Genomic DNA, 17,523 nt, shown 5'->3' with positions numbered 1-17,523 from the left:
CCGTGTATGTATGAGTCGAAGCCCCACCCGTGTATGTACACCTGTGTATGTATGAGTCGAAGCCCCACCCGTGTATGTACACCCGTGTATGTACGAGTCGTACCCCTACCCATGTATGTACGAGTCGTACCCCCCCCTGTATGTACACCCCTGTACGTGTCGAAGCCCCACCCGTGTATGTACACCCGTGTACGTGTCGAAGCCCCACCCGTGTATGTACGCCCCTGTACGTGTCGTACCCCCATGTATGTACACCCCTGTACGTGTCGTACCCCCGTGTATGTACACCCCTGTACATGTCGTACCCCCCGTGTATGTACACCCCAGTACGTGTCGTACCCCCTCGTGTATGTACACCCCTGTACGTGTCGAAGCCCCACCCGTGTACGTGTCGAAGCCCCACCCGTGTATGTACACCCCTGTACGTGTCGTACCCCCGCGTGTGTACACCCCTGTACGTGTCGTACCCCCGTGTATGTACACCCCAGTACGTGTCGTACCCCCGTGTATGTACACCCCAGTACGTGTCGTACCCCCTCGTGTATGTACACCCGTGTACGTGTCGAAGCCCCACCCGTGTATGTACACCCCTGTACGTGTCGTACCCCCACCCGTGTATGTACACCCATGTACGTGTCGAAGCCCCACCCGTGTATGTACACCCATGTATGTGTCGAAGCCCCACCCGTGTATGTACACCCCTGTACGTGTTGTACCCCCGTGTATGTACACCCCTGTACGTGTCGTACCCCCGTGTATGTACACCCCAGTACGTGTCCTACCCCCTCATGTATGTACACCCCTGTACGTGTCGAAGCCCCACCCGTGTATGTACACACCTGTACGTGTCGTACCCCCACCCGTGTATGTACACCCCTGTACGTGTCGAAGCCCCACCCGTGTATGTACACCCGTGTACGTGTCGAAGCCCCACCCGTGTATGTACACCCCTGTACGTGTCGTACCCCCATGTATGTACACCCCTGTACGTGTCGTACCCCCCGTGTATGTACACCCCAGTACGTGTCGTACCCCCTGTGTATGTACACCCCAGTACGTGTCGTACCCCCTCATGTATGTACACCCGTGTACGTGTCGAAGCCCCACCCGTGTATGTACACCCCTGTACGTGTCGTACCCCCTCGTGTATGTACACCCGTGTACGTGTCGTACACCCCTGTATGTATACCCCAGTACGTGTCGTACCCCCGTGTATCTACACCCGTGTACGTCAGAGTCGTACCCCCACCCGCGTATGCATGGAGCGTACCCCCACCACAACATCCTAAGGACGGAGCGCACCCCAGGCCCCAACATCACAACCGCATGTACGAGTCGTACCAAGCCACACACAAGGACAGCACTGTACAACAAAATGGGCCATGTACACACCGTATACACGCAAAAAACGCACGTACACAACCAGGACAAACCAAAACGACACAAGAATACACCATTCGAATGGCACAAAGCCACAAAACATGTCCAACAACTACCAAAACAACACATTCACTGACCTGCAACTGCCAAAAACAAACAGAGGCCCAAAACACCACCACTCCTTATAACACACCCACCCAAAGTTCAAACACAGCCACACCCACCAATGGACCAATAAAAAGGGACCACACACACAAACCATGAGCCTTTGCAACAGACTCACTGCTGCCAGACCCCACAGACAACCTACAGCACCAGACTTGAACCTTTACTATACCTTACACTTGCACACCTTCACACACACACCTTCACAAACACCCCCACATCACATTCACACACACACCCAAACAACCACACCCACACACCCACAACCATCCACACCCCCCCACCATCCACACCCACACCCCTCACCATGCCCACCAACAAGAATCCAAAGTTCACTAGCCGAGAGTTGGAGGTCCTTGTCTATGAAATCCTCAGAGTTGAGCCACACCTCTTTGGAACATTGGTCAGACAGACCAGCATTTCTGAAAAAACAGCCATGTGGCAGACCATCGTCGATGCTGTGAATGCTGTTGCGGACACCAGAAGGACCAGGCATGAATGCCAAGCCAGGTGGTACGATCTGCGGAGGAGGTTCCGAGCCAAAATGACCGACGACCACAACCAGGCCAACGTCACTGGAGGAGGGCCGCCCCGCAGACCCGTACACTACCATCCCTGGGAGGAGAGGGTGATGGCCATACTGCCGGTGGTGGCAGTCGACGGATTAGAAGGACTCCGAGACCCGGGTGAGTACACAAACAACTCACCTCACATGGGGGGAACGTCATCCACAACCAAACTCACAAACAGGCACGCAACCACCCCAAGCTATCGCATGACTCAACCACACTCCATGAACACGCACATGCCACTGGCGCCACCATGCCCCATGCACCCAGCTGGACAATGTCAAGTCACAGGCCACAGAAAACACCAACACATGACACGGTAAGCCACATGGCAGGAGTGTGGGCCCAAAAAATCACATAGTGCAAATCAGAAGCAGACAACAATGCCCTCTGCCCATATGGCCTAGGTCACAGCCAGACAAACAGTGTGTCCCCACACAGGAAAGACTCGCCAGCAAATGGCGCACACCTTGCATCAACACATGGGGGTGACAGCACGTTCTTGCACATGACAGCAGCTAATGAACAGCCAACACTGTGAAAGAGTGGCAGCACACACCACCACAGGAGCAGTGCAGACACACACACTACACCCAATGGGTGCCTGGAGATCACAAACAAAGTCACATCAACAATCCAAGGGCCATTCAAAGATCTGCTAACAGTGTGTGCCCAGGAAGCTGGGCTCAGGTGACAGAGGGTGACACACAGAGGGAGGGAGAGGGGGACAGAGAGGGAGGGAGACAGAGGTGGACACAGGGAGACAGACAGAGGGAGGGAGGAGGGTGACAGAGGGAGGGAGAAAGGGAGACAAAGGGAGACGGACAGAGGGAGGAGGTTGACAGAGGGAGACGGACAGAGGGAGGAGGCTGACAGAGGGAGGGAGAAAGGGAGATGGACAGAGGGAGGAGGCTGACACAGGGAGGGAGGGAGAGGGGGACAGAGAGGGAGGGAGACACAGGGAGACGGACACAGGGAGGAGGCCGACACACAGAGGGAGGGAGAGGGGGACAGAGAGGGAGCGAGAAAGGGACACACAGGGAGAGCAAATCAGCCATGTGGGGTGTGGGAATGTCTGCTAATCAGCAGGTAGACTGCGTGCATGTAGCCAAGGGTGGCCAGTGCTGACTGCAGTCACAATTGACGCAGCAACTAAGACTGTGCCACACATAGGTAAAGTCGCAAAAGCTGTGGCCAAGGGACCTACCCATGTACAAGTGCACTGTGAGTGGAATGCAAGACATATCCAAATTCACAGAGGAAATGTGCCAACTTAGAAACCAATGAAACATGGATGTTGCATGGAACAAAATTAACATTGTCTCTCTCACACACAGGTCAACATCGTGGATCACCCCCCAACACGGGGGGAAGACTCACAGGACCCGGCTCGGCGGGATGACGGAGCCACCGCCAGCGACGACTCTCACCACTCTGTGGACAAACCTGCCCCCGACCAACCTGGCCCCTCTGGTGTCCAACGACCTGCAGCACCTGCGTCAGGTACAACGGGGCCAACCACCACCCCCACTCCTGCCACATCCCAGGAGACACCCAGGATCCCTGCCCCACCACCACAATGCAGCCAGTCTGTCCAGGAGGGCAAGGTTCTCCGGGCACCCAGGAGGAGGCAGGCAACACCGCAAATGCCATCCCTCAGGGGTCCCGGAGACCCGATGTGCCCACAACGGCAGGCCAGGCGCAAGTGGGCAGGGGTGGTGGGAGTGGAGGACGGCGGAGGCGCCAGCCTGACCAGTTGGCTGGGGAACCGGTATATGCCCATGTCCGAAAACATCCTGGACACATACCGGCAGGACACCACGGGCATGGCCCAGGTTGTGTCCGTCCTCGAGGGATCAAGACCCAGCAGGCACAGCAACATGCCTGTCTACTGCAACACCAACGGAGGATGGAGGACAGACAGGCTGAGCTCGTGACGGTGTTCACGGGAATTCACAGTTCACTCCGTCGAATGGCCGACAACATGGGCAGCCCTCCCTCTGCCAGAAGGCCTAGAACATCACCACCCACAGGGAGGGATCAGGAGGAGGAGGAGGAAACATCCGACGGAGCATCCCAAACATTGTCACGGCCTGATTCTGAGGGTCCCCGCAGGAGGGCGGGTCATCCACGGAAAAGACCGTGAGGGTCGGCGCAACAGCACCAACTCCCAGGACACCTGGCTTGGCACCTGGCCCACTGGAGCAACAGCATCACAGCATCAAAAGACATTCTCGGCCACATGGCCTTGCTGGTCACTGTCTGACCAATGTTGACAAAGACTGTGGCATGGACTCTGAGGATTTACAATGGCAAGGACACCAACTCCCCCAGTGAACTTTGGATTCCACACACCCGGAAAGCCCCTCATGTCAAACCCCCCCCCCACTAAAATAAAAAGTCACACCATGAAGAGAAGATGCCTGCTGGTTGCATTATTACCTTACATGTTTCTTGTAAAGTCTAACCATGCCTGAGTTCTCTTTTGACTTCAACCATCCACACCCTGGGTCCTGAGTCTGGCACAGGACACACATGGGTCACAGTGTATTAGGCAAGACAGACATGGAGCACCATACACACCCATGATGGGCCCAACCAGCTGCGGGGGTGGCCGCACAACCGTGCCGACAGACATATTGAGTACAGCAACAGTCATGCGCAGAGGTCAGGGATCATGTCGAGTGTCCTAGGGGGCACCCAGGTATGTGTAGACAGGTGGCAGAACCATGTCCTGCAAGCTTGAGTCCGGTGGATGCTGAGAATGGTGGCATGGCCAACGTTGGATGCATGGGGATGGCACATGTCACAATACCCACACACTCATGGACATCATGCAAAATACACAGTCTAATCCCACACAAACAGCTTGCATCTTGCTACTCGACACATAGACATATAGCCACTATCACGGAAAACCATGCCAGACATGCCGGATGCACCGTGGCAACACACCAGCATTGACTGAGAAGAGGCACCTTAGAGGCATAGGGACACCTTTATTAGTCATGTATTCGGGATTGCAGAGGCAACTCGGAGCACACATGACCAGTTCATGTGGAGTAACATGTGGGTCCAACACTGGCACCCCCCTTCCGCAGCACAAATGCGTGATAGCCATGGAACTGGCACACAAGTGTCGTTTAACAGCTAAACACCCCCTGATGCTCACGGAGAGCCTGCCACACACCATTGATCCGCTGATGTGGAAGTCCCACAGCATGTTAAGCCAATGCAAACCGTATGTGTCCGAGGGCAGTGTAACACACATTGATGCCATTATCACATTCCACAATCCCATCACTGATGACTGTCAACAAGTCTGACCATCTATTCAGGTGTACCCAGCTGCATGTAATGTGTACCATGGTGATGCAACATGTCTGCAGAGGAACCAAACATCCACAGGGGCAGTGTGCATACATCGTGAACAACTGCCACACCCAATACACCCCTGATGCATCCCTTACCCTAAGGAGACTTCCAAACGTGTCCGTGCGTGTAACGCTGAGTCAGCACACGATGACGTGTCCATGAGGAATAGCAGTGCCACAACAATGCAACCAGCAGACGGCATGCGCAAGTACCTGGGGAAGAGAGACACACAAGAAGTCAGCCACAAAAAGCACAGCCACTTGCATGTGCATGTACTCGACACATGTAAGGATGACCACATGCTAGGTCACAATTATGACTGGGGAAATACACCCATCACTGGCACCATCACTCCAGTGACACATCCACACACACCTCTGACTCACGTGCCATACATGCAGGTGGAGACACACATCGCAACACATGCCACACGGGGACCAATGCGTGCACACTCAGACACTGGTACTCACCACTAAGCAAAGAAGTCGCGTATGAGCCGAGTCCGGATGTCCTCTTGCGGCTCCACATCCTCCACATCACTAGCCCCATTGCCAAGCCCTTCATCCTCCACGGGTGGGTGGTCCTGGTCATCTTGATCCAGGATGAGTGGCACAGCTTTCTCAACTGCCATGTTGTGCAGCATGCAGCAGACCATGAGGATTTTGCAGACCTTCGCCGGGGCATATGGGAGGGCGCCGCCGGTCTTGTGGAGGCATCGGAATCGGCTCTTCAGGAGGCCAAACGTCCTCTCTATCACTCGCCTTGTCCGGCCATGGGCGGTGTTGTAGCGGAGCTGGGCCGGCGTGATGGGGTTGCGGAGAGGTGTGATCAGCCATGGCATGTTGGGATAGCCAGCGTCCCCTACATGGAAAGCACATGGACATAAGTAGGACAGGAGTAACGGTCGTGCTGGAAGTCTACGCAAAATACAGGACAGACAGACTGTACCCACCAACAACACATGCTCGTTCGTTGCGCAGCTGCGTCATCATTTCAGGCATCCTGCTACGCCTCATGATATAGGCATTGTGTGCTGATCCTGGAAAACGAGCACAGACATGTGAAATCACCATGTTGGACAGACACACCACAAGGGCATTGATGGAATGGTAGTGCTTGCGATTCCGGTACGCTACCTCCTGTGCGTGTGGTGGTACCAAAGCCACATGTGTCCCATCTATGGACCCAATGACATGGGGCATCCCTCCCAGGGCATAGAATCCACGCTTGACCCCAGTCAACATTGCAGGGGTAGGAAAATGGATGAAGTCATCCAGGTGAATCAACATGGCCTCTAAGAAATCATGCAGCACACGGCAGAACATGCTCTGGGACATGCCACCAACATGAACTATGGTATTTTGAAAGGTACCCATGGCTAGAAAATGTAGGGCTGCCATTACCTTCAGCTTGGGTGTCAGTGCCGTAGGATACCTGTGCTGCGGTTGCAGGTGTGGTGCCAGTCTCGCCGTCAACTCCAGAATCAACAGTTGGGGGAAGCGGCAGCACCGGATACTGTCATTTTCCCGCATGGCAGCCAAGTCCGGAATTGGTCGGGCAAGAGGTGGCGCTCTGCAGTAATTTAGAAGTGACAAGGAAGAGTGAGTGCACCACAACGACCATTGATTTGTACTGTGCACATGTTAATCTCTCAATACACATATGCCACATACAGAGTCAGGTATGTGCTACATGCCCTGGACACATATGGCTGCCAGGTGACACTCCTACCAAGACCCAGCTACACACGGAGATTGTGAACCTCCACATGCCATGGCATGGGAATAGCTGTGTCCCAGTGCTAGTGAACAGCCAGACGCAAGACAGGAGTGACATACATCCACACATCAGCAGAAGTAGGATGTCGATTGCAGAGACTGGTAGCGGAATACTAGAGACACAGGTCACATGACATTACACTAGGACAGCCCACACACCTTGCCATGAAGGTGTACATGTCATGACTCACCACACATTCATAGAGAGGATGCAGACATGTCCTGTATACGCTACTCCGTGTCCCATGCATACATACGCACCTCACATCCGATACCACATGTGGCATGGTGTGCGGAACAGTGTGCCATGGCCATCTACACACAGACACAAGTTGGTTGCTGCAACGGCTGCAGCTTTTGAGGGAGCTCAAACATCTACCTAATGTGAACCCCCACACATACATGACATAGTCACATCGTGCACCGTGGGTAGTGACATGTCAGGTGTGGGAACCCCTGTACCGGGCCTCAGGGGACACTTCCGTGTGTTGGTGTCTGTGCCATGCCAGTGACGCTCATGCCAAGTGTGCAGTACGACATGCACACATGTCAAAGGAGTCAAGGGCATGCCTGGCACACATTGCACCGTCTCACATTACATATGTACACATCTCATCATACATCTGGTGCCTTCTCCACTCAGGAGTATTGTGCCACATCACAGCCTTTCACACCTGTGCCCCACACATGTAGTACTGCCCAGACAATGCCTTGATGTCCATCCATGGACAAGTATGTCAGCCCTATTCCTTCCTGTGTGCTGCCTGTCACCACTGTGATGTGTGAAAAACACCGTTCTTCTGCTAAGAGGGCCTGTGTACGTTCCCGTATCACTATGGGAGTGCTGCCGTATGTGTACCCATTGTGATGGTGAGCGTACAGGCATGTGTACGGTCCGTACCACTACGAGTACGCATACGCAACAACACCCATAATGGTACGGCCCGTACACGCGTGCCTACGTTCACTTTCACTATGGGTGTCCTCGCGTATGCGTACACGTAGTGGTACGGCCCGTACACACGCCTGTACGCTCCCTATCACTATGGGTGTCCTCGCGTATGCGTACACGTAGTGGTACGGCCCGTACACACGCCTGTACGCTCCCTATCACTATGGGTGTCCTCGCGTATGCGTACACGTAGTGGTACGGCCCATACACACGCCTGTACGCTCCCTATCACTATGGGTGTCCTCGCGTATGCGTACACGTAGTGGTACGGCCCGTACACATGCCTGTACGCTCCCTATCACTATGGGTGTCCTCGCGTATGCGTACACGTAGTGATAGTGAGCGTACAGGCGTGTGTACGGGCCGTACCACTACGAGTACGCATACGCGAGGACACACATAGTGATAGGGAGCGTACAGGCGTGTGTACGGGCCGTACCACTACGTGTACGCATACGCGAGGACACACATAGTGATAGGGAGCGTACAGGCGTGTGTACGGGCCGTACCACTACGAGTACGCATACGCGAGGACAACCATAGTGATAGTGAACGTAGGAACGCGTGTACGGGCCGTTGCTATGCATTTGGGGTGCCCTAGGGCCCCGGAACGCACCGTACCTGTGTGTGAAGTTCCAAATTACATAGGGGACACATGAGGGACAAGTATTAAGGCCTACATGCAAGCGGGTTGTCATGGAGACCAAGTTTAAAGTTTGAATTTGTTCTGGAAGGTGCACAGCAGAAGTCAGTTGGAATGAATCTACTTTGTTGCAATGTGTTTGTGGGGTTGACATCATGCTGAAGAAAAAAACAGAATAAGAACCCACTGACTGCTAGGTTTGAAGGGATTGGAGGAAACATAGGATGCAAATGTGAGTGACCAATCACTCTGTACTCCTGTGCATGAAATGGGCCAGCAAGGCAGATATAAAGCAGCCAGGTCCCATGAGGGAGCACTTGCCTGCACATCTCTGTATTCCACGACCCAGCTGCTGCTACTGATTCCCTGGAACCATGTCAAGGGCTGTGGAGAGGTCACAGCCATTCACCCTGGAGGAGAACATGGCTTTGCTGGATGTGAGCCTCCCACAGTACCCCATGCTGTATGGGCGACCAGGTTATCAGGTGAGTGCAGAGTCCACTAGCACAGACTGTGTCCCTTTTTTGTGACTGTGACTTCTGCCATTGTGTCCAGGTGTGACACACATGCTATGTACTGTAGGGGGGGTCCCAGGGGGGGAATGCCTGATGTCTCCCAGCAGTGCCCAGAGACAGGAGGGGTGGGTGCAGAGTCCTCCCAGCAGTGCCCAGAGACAGGAGGGGTGGGTGCAGAGTCCTCCCAGCAGTGCCCAGAGACAGGAGGGGTGGGTGCCTAACACTCCCAGCAGTGCCCAGAGACAGGAGGGGTGGGTGCCTAACACTCCCAGCAGTGCCCAGAGACAGGAGGGGTGGGTGCAGAGTCCTCCCAGCAGTGCCCAGAGACAGGAGGGGTGGGTGCCTAACACTCCCAGCAGTGCCCAGAGACAGGAGGGGTGGGTGCAGAGTCCTCCCAGCAGTGCCCAGAGACAGGAGGGGTGGGTGCAGAGTCCTCCCAGCAGTGCCCAGAGACAGGAGGGGTGGGTGTCATGCACAGTGTGAGCCAGGATCATTGATTGTGTAGTTGCCCTCATTCCACCTGTGTCCTTTCAATGGCACGTACTGCTTTTGCCCTTCCCCAGAGGATCATGTCCCTATGACAAAGGTGCAATGCTTTGGATGCATACTATGCCTTGTTGTAAACAGCAAATGTGTTCTAATCTGTGTCTCTGTGACATGTGCCAGGTGTATTGATGTAGTGTCACTTGTTCATCCTCACAGGTAGACGCCTCTGCCAAGGAGCACATATGGCTGACCGCCGTCAGCGCCGTGAGGAGTGCGGATGGTCGGAGGCGACGCCTGTCCCAGGTGAGGAAACGCTGGCAGGATATCCGGTGCTGGACGCGGAGGATCGCACGGGTCCTGCTGGGGGACTCACCTGAGAGCCATAAGAACCGCGGGCGCCGCCGACTGAGCCACTACCACAAGCGTGTGCTGCCGGTGGTCTTTCCAGACTTGGAGAGGCGCTTACAGGAGATGCAGCAGCAGGAAGGGGGTAGGTACATGTGTGTTTGTTGTGTTTCACCAGCATTTGTAAGTGCACTGTTCCATGGATACACTGCCAGGGTTTAATGGTGCTGTGCAGATCCTGTTACCCACAGTATTGCAGTGCTCTCCTGCCTCCCTTCCCCTCCTTGCAATGTGTTCCCTGGTCTGTGTGTAGTCACTCCGTCACAAGGTTATGTAGCCTGGCACCTTCTCCAAGTGTACTATGCCTGCAGCATCATGTGTGGGGGTGGTGTGTAACAGGTTTTGAGACCTTGCCTGTGCCCTGTCCAGTTCTGGACTTGTGGGTTCCATGTCAGTTGGCACTAATGCTGAGTCCAGACATGGGAGTTAATCTCTCAAGTGCGAGGCCTTCCAGCACGCATGTCCTATGTGGTGGCCTGTGACATGATGTGCATGACTGTGCGGTACGCATGGTGCAGGGATGGTAGCGTGTGTTGCAGTCATTCCCATTCAGGAGCATGGAGTTGTGTGGCCACTACTGTCCCCAGGGGCATCTTTTCCTAGGTATCATGTGTGTAATCCGAAAATGTCGACAATCTCTGTGTCTACAGCATAGGTTGTGCTCTGTGCCATTGACCCCTGGCACCATGTATATTGACGTGAAATGTAGTACAAGTGTCCACTGTCCAGCCTGACCTGATTTTCCTTGTTCATACTCACGGTGGCCATTGCATGTGTGTCTTGTTACAATCATCTGATGATGCCCATTTGTACATGATTATTTGGACAGGCGCACCTTGGGTATTTTGTGTGCAATATTGAATTTTTGCATCCCATGTGTATTTCACCCAGACTAAGAGATGTAAGTGCTTCCTGTGTCTCCACAGAATTGTCTCATGTAGGGGGTGGGTGGTGCGGGCATGGCCTACATGTCAACACCTGAGATCTCCTTGCTAGGACTGGCCAGTGTGTGATGTTTGTCTGGACATACACTCAAGGTGCAGTGAGCCAGTCAGGGTGGGCATGTTATCAGTATTACCTATGCTGCATGTGCCTCTAGTTCCTGGATATGGTCCCTGCTCATCCCTATTTCCTGTCACGCTGTGTGGTGCAGATGCAGTGCTGGATTGTCCCCAGGGCCTTGCTCCTCAGTCAAAATTCCATGTCATCTCATTTGCTATTGTGTCATGCTCTCCATAGTTTTTCAGTGGCATGGTGGGTCACACAACTGTGTCTTGCATGCCCTACATATGTACCTTGTTTTGTAGTTGTGACTCTTCTTTTGTTTCAGGCTATGCACTGTAACCTGAGTAGGTTGGACTCATGTGACATATGTATACAGGTGTGTGATTAATTTCTGTCTCTTCACCCTGCCCACAGCATCGTCGGGGGACACGGAGGGAGACATGGGCACAGACGGAGCAGAGGGACCGAGCACCAGTGCCAGCGGTGACATCGTGGCTGGCACATCGAGTGGGACTGAGGCGGAGGAGAGTGAATCCGGGACCTGTCGACTGGCACAACAGAGTATGAAGCTGACGGGTCCGAGGATGATCTCTCCGAGTGGGCGGTGGCTGCACCACCATCTGACAGCAGCACTACATCTCGCCCCGCCCCCTCCATTGGCATCAGCCGCCTCCCACGTGCTCGTGTCCCTTCCCAGCGTGCCCAGTCACCGCATGTCTCCTTCATGCCAGGCACTGCACCCCCTGCCGCTGTCTCCACTGCTGCCGCCAATGCCGAGTCTGTGGACATCCAGCGGCAGTTGCAGATTGGTCAGGCTGTGATCCTTAATGTCCTCCATAGCCACAGCCAGGTCCTCAACAACATGGAGGCATACTTGGAGGGCATTCATTCATCGCAGGCTGACCAACGCAACTTGCTGAGGTCCATAGACTCTACACTGACTGCAGCAGTGGGTCTCCTGCAGCGCTACGTCCCACCCCCTACCCCTGCCCCTTCCACACTTCCCACTCCCATGCCTGTCCCACGTACACCCAGACGTCAGCATGCACCCACCACAACAGACACAGGCACCACACCAGCAGGGAAGGTCCTCCGCACACCTCCTGACACGCACACACAGGGTGAAGTAGGCACACCCACTGGGTCGGGGGGCAAACGTGTGACACGCAGCCAGAGTGGGAGTCCACATTCCACCCAATCCACTCCCTCCAAATCCCCTCCCCTCAGCTCTCCTGGCCACATCTCCCCCAAAGACTCCTTCATGGCCGCTCTGTCCCTGAGCCCCACAGTGACACCGCCCCGCAAGCGGTCAAGGAAGTCCCCGGTCAGGGTGGTTGGGTCCCCCCCTGTCCACACCCTCCCCCAGTGGCGCTGCGACCCATCCCTCTGACCCCCCCCCCTCCTTGGGGCCTGTGGTTCCTTCGGGTGCAGGGGAGTCCCTGGAGGACCTTGCTAAGGTGTGCAGCGAGCTCCTAGAATCCACCTTTGGCCCTGCTCCACCCCCTGTGGTGGAGTCCTCCATCCCTGCACCCACAACGCCTACCCTTCGCCCTCCTGTCCCTGCGGTGCCTGTTCCTTCCCCCCCACATGATGCCCTCACCCCTGTGGAAGACGACGGAATCTAACTGTGCAGGCAAGCTAGGGGACACGCATCCCACTGTGTCCCCCATCCAGCTGTGACTCATGGACTGCCCTATGGGCTTTGTAAATATTGAACTTTCTACTAACACACTATTTAAGATCATGCTGATTAAAGCCATTTTTGTTTCCTTTGAACACTACTGCTTTTCTGATGTTGCTGTTGGTGGGGCTGCTACATGATTTTGGGTGGTAATCATGTGTGGGGTGTGTGGGAAATGTAGTAGTGTGCTGGTCATAGAGGGGACCCTGGTATCTGTGTGCCATCACACGGTGTTAGCTAGGTTTCTCTGTTCATGTATGCAGTTGCTGCATGGTGAAATTGTCCCAAGGTGTATTCCTTCCTCTGTGTACCCTGCCATCTTCCCTGCAGGGTGTTCCCAATATGTGGTGCTGAGCTGTGTGTACATCAGCTGGGTGTGTGACGGACTCCTTCAACTTTGCACATGCATGCTGAGCGGAAGTCTCCACCTGCATCATTCGTGGCATCCTTGGTATTCATTGTACTTGTGTATGTGGACTATTGACATGACTTCATGTGGACATGTTTTCTTTTCGGCGCTATGCATGCGTATACTCCCAGCCTCGCACACATGTGGTACATGTACTGCAGGGTCTTTGTGCACCTGACTGACATTTGTGGGCATGGTATCTGTGGCTACTCCACCCTTTGCGTTCCATGGGAACTGCTGGGAGTGTTAGGCATCCACCCCTCTCATGTCTGGGGACTGCTGGGAGTGTTAGGCACCCACCCCTCCTGTCTCTGGGCACTGCTGGGAGGACTCTGCACCCACCCCTCCTGTCTCTGGGCACTGCTGGGAGTGTTAGGCACCCACCCCTCCTGTCTCTGGGCACTGCTGGGAGGACTCTGCACACACCCCTCCTGTCTCTGGGCACTGCTGGGAGGACTCTGCACACACCCCTCCTATGTCTGGGCACTGCTGGGAGGACTCTGCACACACCCCTCCTGTCTCTGGGCACTGCTGGGAGTGTTAGGCACCCACCCCTCCTGTCTCTGGGCACTGCTGGGAGGACTCTGCACACACCCCTCCTATGTCTGGGTACTGCTGGGAGTGTTAGGCACCCACCCCTCCTGTCTCTGGGCACTGCTGGGAGGACTCTGCACACACCCCTCCTGTCTCTGGGCACTGCTGGGAGGACTCTGCACACACCCCTCCTATGTCTGGGCACTGCTGGGAGGACTCTGCACACACCCCTCCTGTCTCTGGGCACTGCTGGGAGTGTTAGGCACCCACCCCTCCTGTCTCTGGGCACTGCTGGGAGGACTCTGCACACACCCCTCCTATGTCTGGACACTGCTTCGAGTGTTAGGCACCCACCCCTCCTGTCTCTGGGCACTGCTGGGAGGACTCTGCACACACCCCTCCTGTCTCTGGGCACTGCTGGGAGGACTCTGCACACACCCCTCCTATGTCTGGGCACTGCTGGGAGGACTCTGCACACACCCCTCCTGTCTCTTGGCACTGCTGGGAGTGTTAGGCACCCACCCCTCCTGTCTTTGGACACTGCTGGGAGGACTCTGCACACACCCCTCCTGTCTCTGGGCACTGCTGGGAGTGTTAGGCACCCACCCCTCCTGTCTCTGGGCACTGCTGGGAGGACTCTGCACCCACCCCTCCTGTGTCTGGGCACTGCTGGGAGGACTCTGCACACACCCCTCCTAATTCACAATATGTACGCTTCGAACATACACGGGTGTGGGTTCGCTCCATGCATACGCGGGTGAGGGTACGGGTCGTACTTACACTGTTGGGGTGGGGGGTTCGCTCCATGCATACGCGGGTGAGGGTACGTGTCGTACTTACACTGTTGGGGTGGGGGGTACGCTCCATGCATACGCGGGTGGGGGTACGGGTCGTACTTACACTGTTGGGGTGGGGGGTACGCTCCATACGTACGCGGTTGGGGGTACGTGTCGTACTTACACTGTTGGGGTGGGGGGTACGCTCCATGCGTACGCGGGTGGGGGTACGTGTCGTACTTACACTGTTGGGGTGGGGGGTACGCTCCATACGTACGCGGGTGGGGGTACGTGTCGTACTTTCACTGTTGGGGTGGGGGGTACGCTCCATACGTACGCAGGTGGGGGTACGTGTCGTACTTACACTGTTGGGGTGGGGGGTACGCTCCATGCGTACGCGGGTGGGGGTACGGTCCGTACATTGCCGTACCCACGCTGTGGAATGCTTGTGCGGGCCGTCCCCAGGCCTTTGCCACGTGGGTACGAGCCGTCCAAATGCTCTTAAGGCGTGGGTACGGGACGTACCTGTATGGTTGTGTTGCCGGTTCGCGTCGTCAAGAACTTCCGTTGTGGCGGTCGCTGGCTTGGCTGGACACGCCCCCACCCCCTCGTAGTGACCAGGGCCTGAGGGTCAGGTATGTCCAGGGCATGTGTGCTGTGTGACTTTGGTGTGGGTTTTGTGGCCTGCCCTGGTCCTGCCACCCCCCCCTTTCCCCCCTCCCTTTGTTGTTCTGACCTTCTGCGGCGTCTGCGTCCGAACCTGTAGAGGAGGTCGACTGCTATGAGGGCCGGGATGACACGTAGGTTCGAGTCCATGTCTGTCCATCGCGTACAGGTACTCCTTGTTCGCGTCGTCCTGTCTGTCCGTCGCGTATGGGTCCTCCTTGTTCGCGTCGTCCTGATTTCCCGGCAGTTTTTGGCAGCCGGAAAATATTCACCGTGCGGGATGACGTTGGTGCGAATCGTAATTCCTGGTTCGTGAATGGCAGGCTGCGTGCGTCCCGACGTCACGTCGGCGCTTTCCCGGATCGCATTTGTACGTTTATTTTGGTCGGTCGGGGTTTTGTACGATTCGTACGGGAAAGGTGTTTCCGTGCGAATCGTAATTCCATGTTTGTATATTTTGACGACCGGATACGCGTCGGACGGAGAATATGCTCCGTCCGACGGTTCGTACCCGGTTTTTACAGGATCGTGATCAGCACCTTTGTTTTCAGCCCTGCTTCAGCTTACATACTCATCCTCATGAGAAATCTGATCAGACAGAAACAGCATTGACCCAGGGGCATAGCATAGCACTAAGTAATTGAGCCTCCAGTATACATTCAATTATTATGGTTACCTTTTAGATGTACTAGGGCCTTTGGTTGATGTGTGTGTGGGGGTGCAATGACGGATGAGAGAACACCTCGATCAGATTAGTCACAAGGGTCTAAGGTATATCTATGCTTTGGACATTACAGGAGCTATTGCTAAGGTGCACTTCCAAAGAAGACTGCTACGCCTGGTAGTCACAAAATATTCATGTAGAAAAGTGGGGTTAAAGGAACTTAATAAGGAACACAAACAACCTCCTGCCTGAGGAAGGAGGAATGCAAACAGCTTGAACATAAAAACACATCATGCATTAAAACACAGCAAGCGGAGTTAAGCAAAGGAGATCTGCATCTAAGCATTACAAGAGTGGGTTGGTGTCTCGTAAAGAAGAGATGAAGAGATTACAAACAGTCCCTGATGAGGAACCTCCTCAGCAGGTAACCCCACTGACTAAGGATAAGGTAATCAATGTCATTAGCACCGAGAAACCTTTATTCTTGTTATTCGAATCTTTTGCCTCTTCCATCAGCGCCAGGGCACCTTTGGGTATTTGCACACACACACTCAATAAATATCATTCAAGTTAATATTTCTGAAATATAGCTGTATCCTTTCTTACAATATAATACGAAATTATACTGCGACGTTGTAAATTCTGGCAGGTCCAATTTTTTATTCAAGAAAAAGCAACTTTGAAACTTGTAGAGAGCTTGCTCTCACACATCTGTGATCTCTCTCGCTGCTTAATAGAAAAGATTCCAGAAGGGAACAGTGGCATTGCTGAGTTAAGGATGCAGGAACAGGAGCTGACTTGTTTTTATAGAAAATAATTAAAGGACAAAATACTTGGGTTTAATTCCCTCAGGGAACCCCCTAAGCAAGCCCTTGCACTTTTTAAACAAAATTCGGCATCAAGGCAGGGCGTTTTAAAGTTTAAGAAGAGAGTATCCTAGCTCCATTTTTGGTGGAGAGAAAAATAGAGAGAGAATCAACCAGTGCGTACTGTGATCGTATAGCAACTGAGGAGCAAACCAAGAGAGGATGGGCTGCTTAAAGTGTAGCCGTTAAGGGAAGGGCTTCATGCTGGTTGTGTGAATATGCTGTATATTAATCTCTTAAAGCTTCTCCTGAAATGAAATATATTGAATATTAAACTATTACGGGCTAGCGCTGTTTATGACAAACAGTAAATGTGTTAGAGATACAGAAATCAAGTTTCCAAGTTTTGTCAGCAGAGTGAGAGGTACAGCACAACACAGCTACTGTGATCGAGTTTGCAACTCATAATGACCTTTAGTCAAAGACAAACGAGGGGAGGCTTTACTCGGCAAAACTTTCGCCAATTATTTTCTTTTTTGAAACCAAAAGTAGTCAGTTGCACTCTGTTGTTGCGGGTTTAGGATCTCACCCTGCTGGATGCACCGGAAGCGGAGCCCAGAAGTTGCTCACAAAAGAAACAAACAGCGACGAGGGAAGAATCAATAAAAAAAGGAAGTTCTCCAAAATAGGGTATAAAGTAGGCATGCGTATGAA

The sequence above is a fragment of the Triturus cristatus genome, chromosome 1_2 (genome assembly GCF_964204655.1).
Source record: "Triturus cristatus chromosome 1_2, aTriCri1.1, whole genome shotgun sequence".
In the NCBI taxonomy this organism is placed as follows: Eukaryota; Metazoa; Chordata; class Amphibia; order Caudata; family Salamandridae; genus Triturus; species Triturus cristatus.
The sequence above is the reverse complement of the archived record's forward strand: the minus strand, read 5'-3'. Positions refer to the sequence as shown.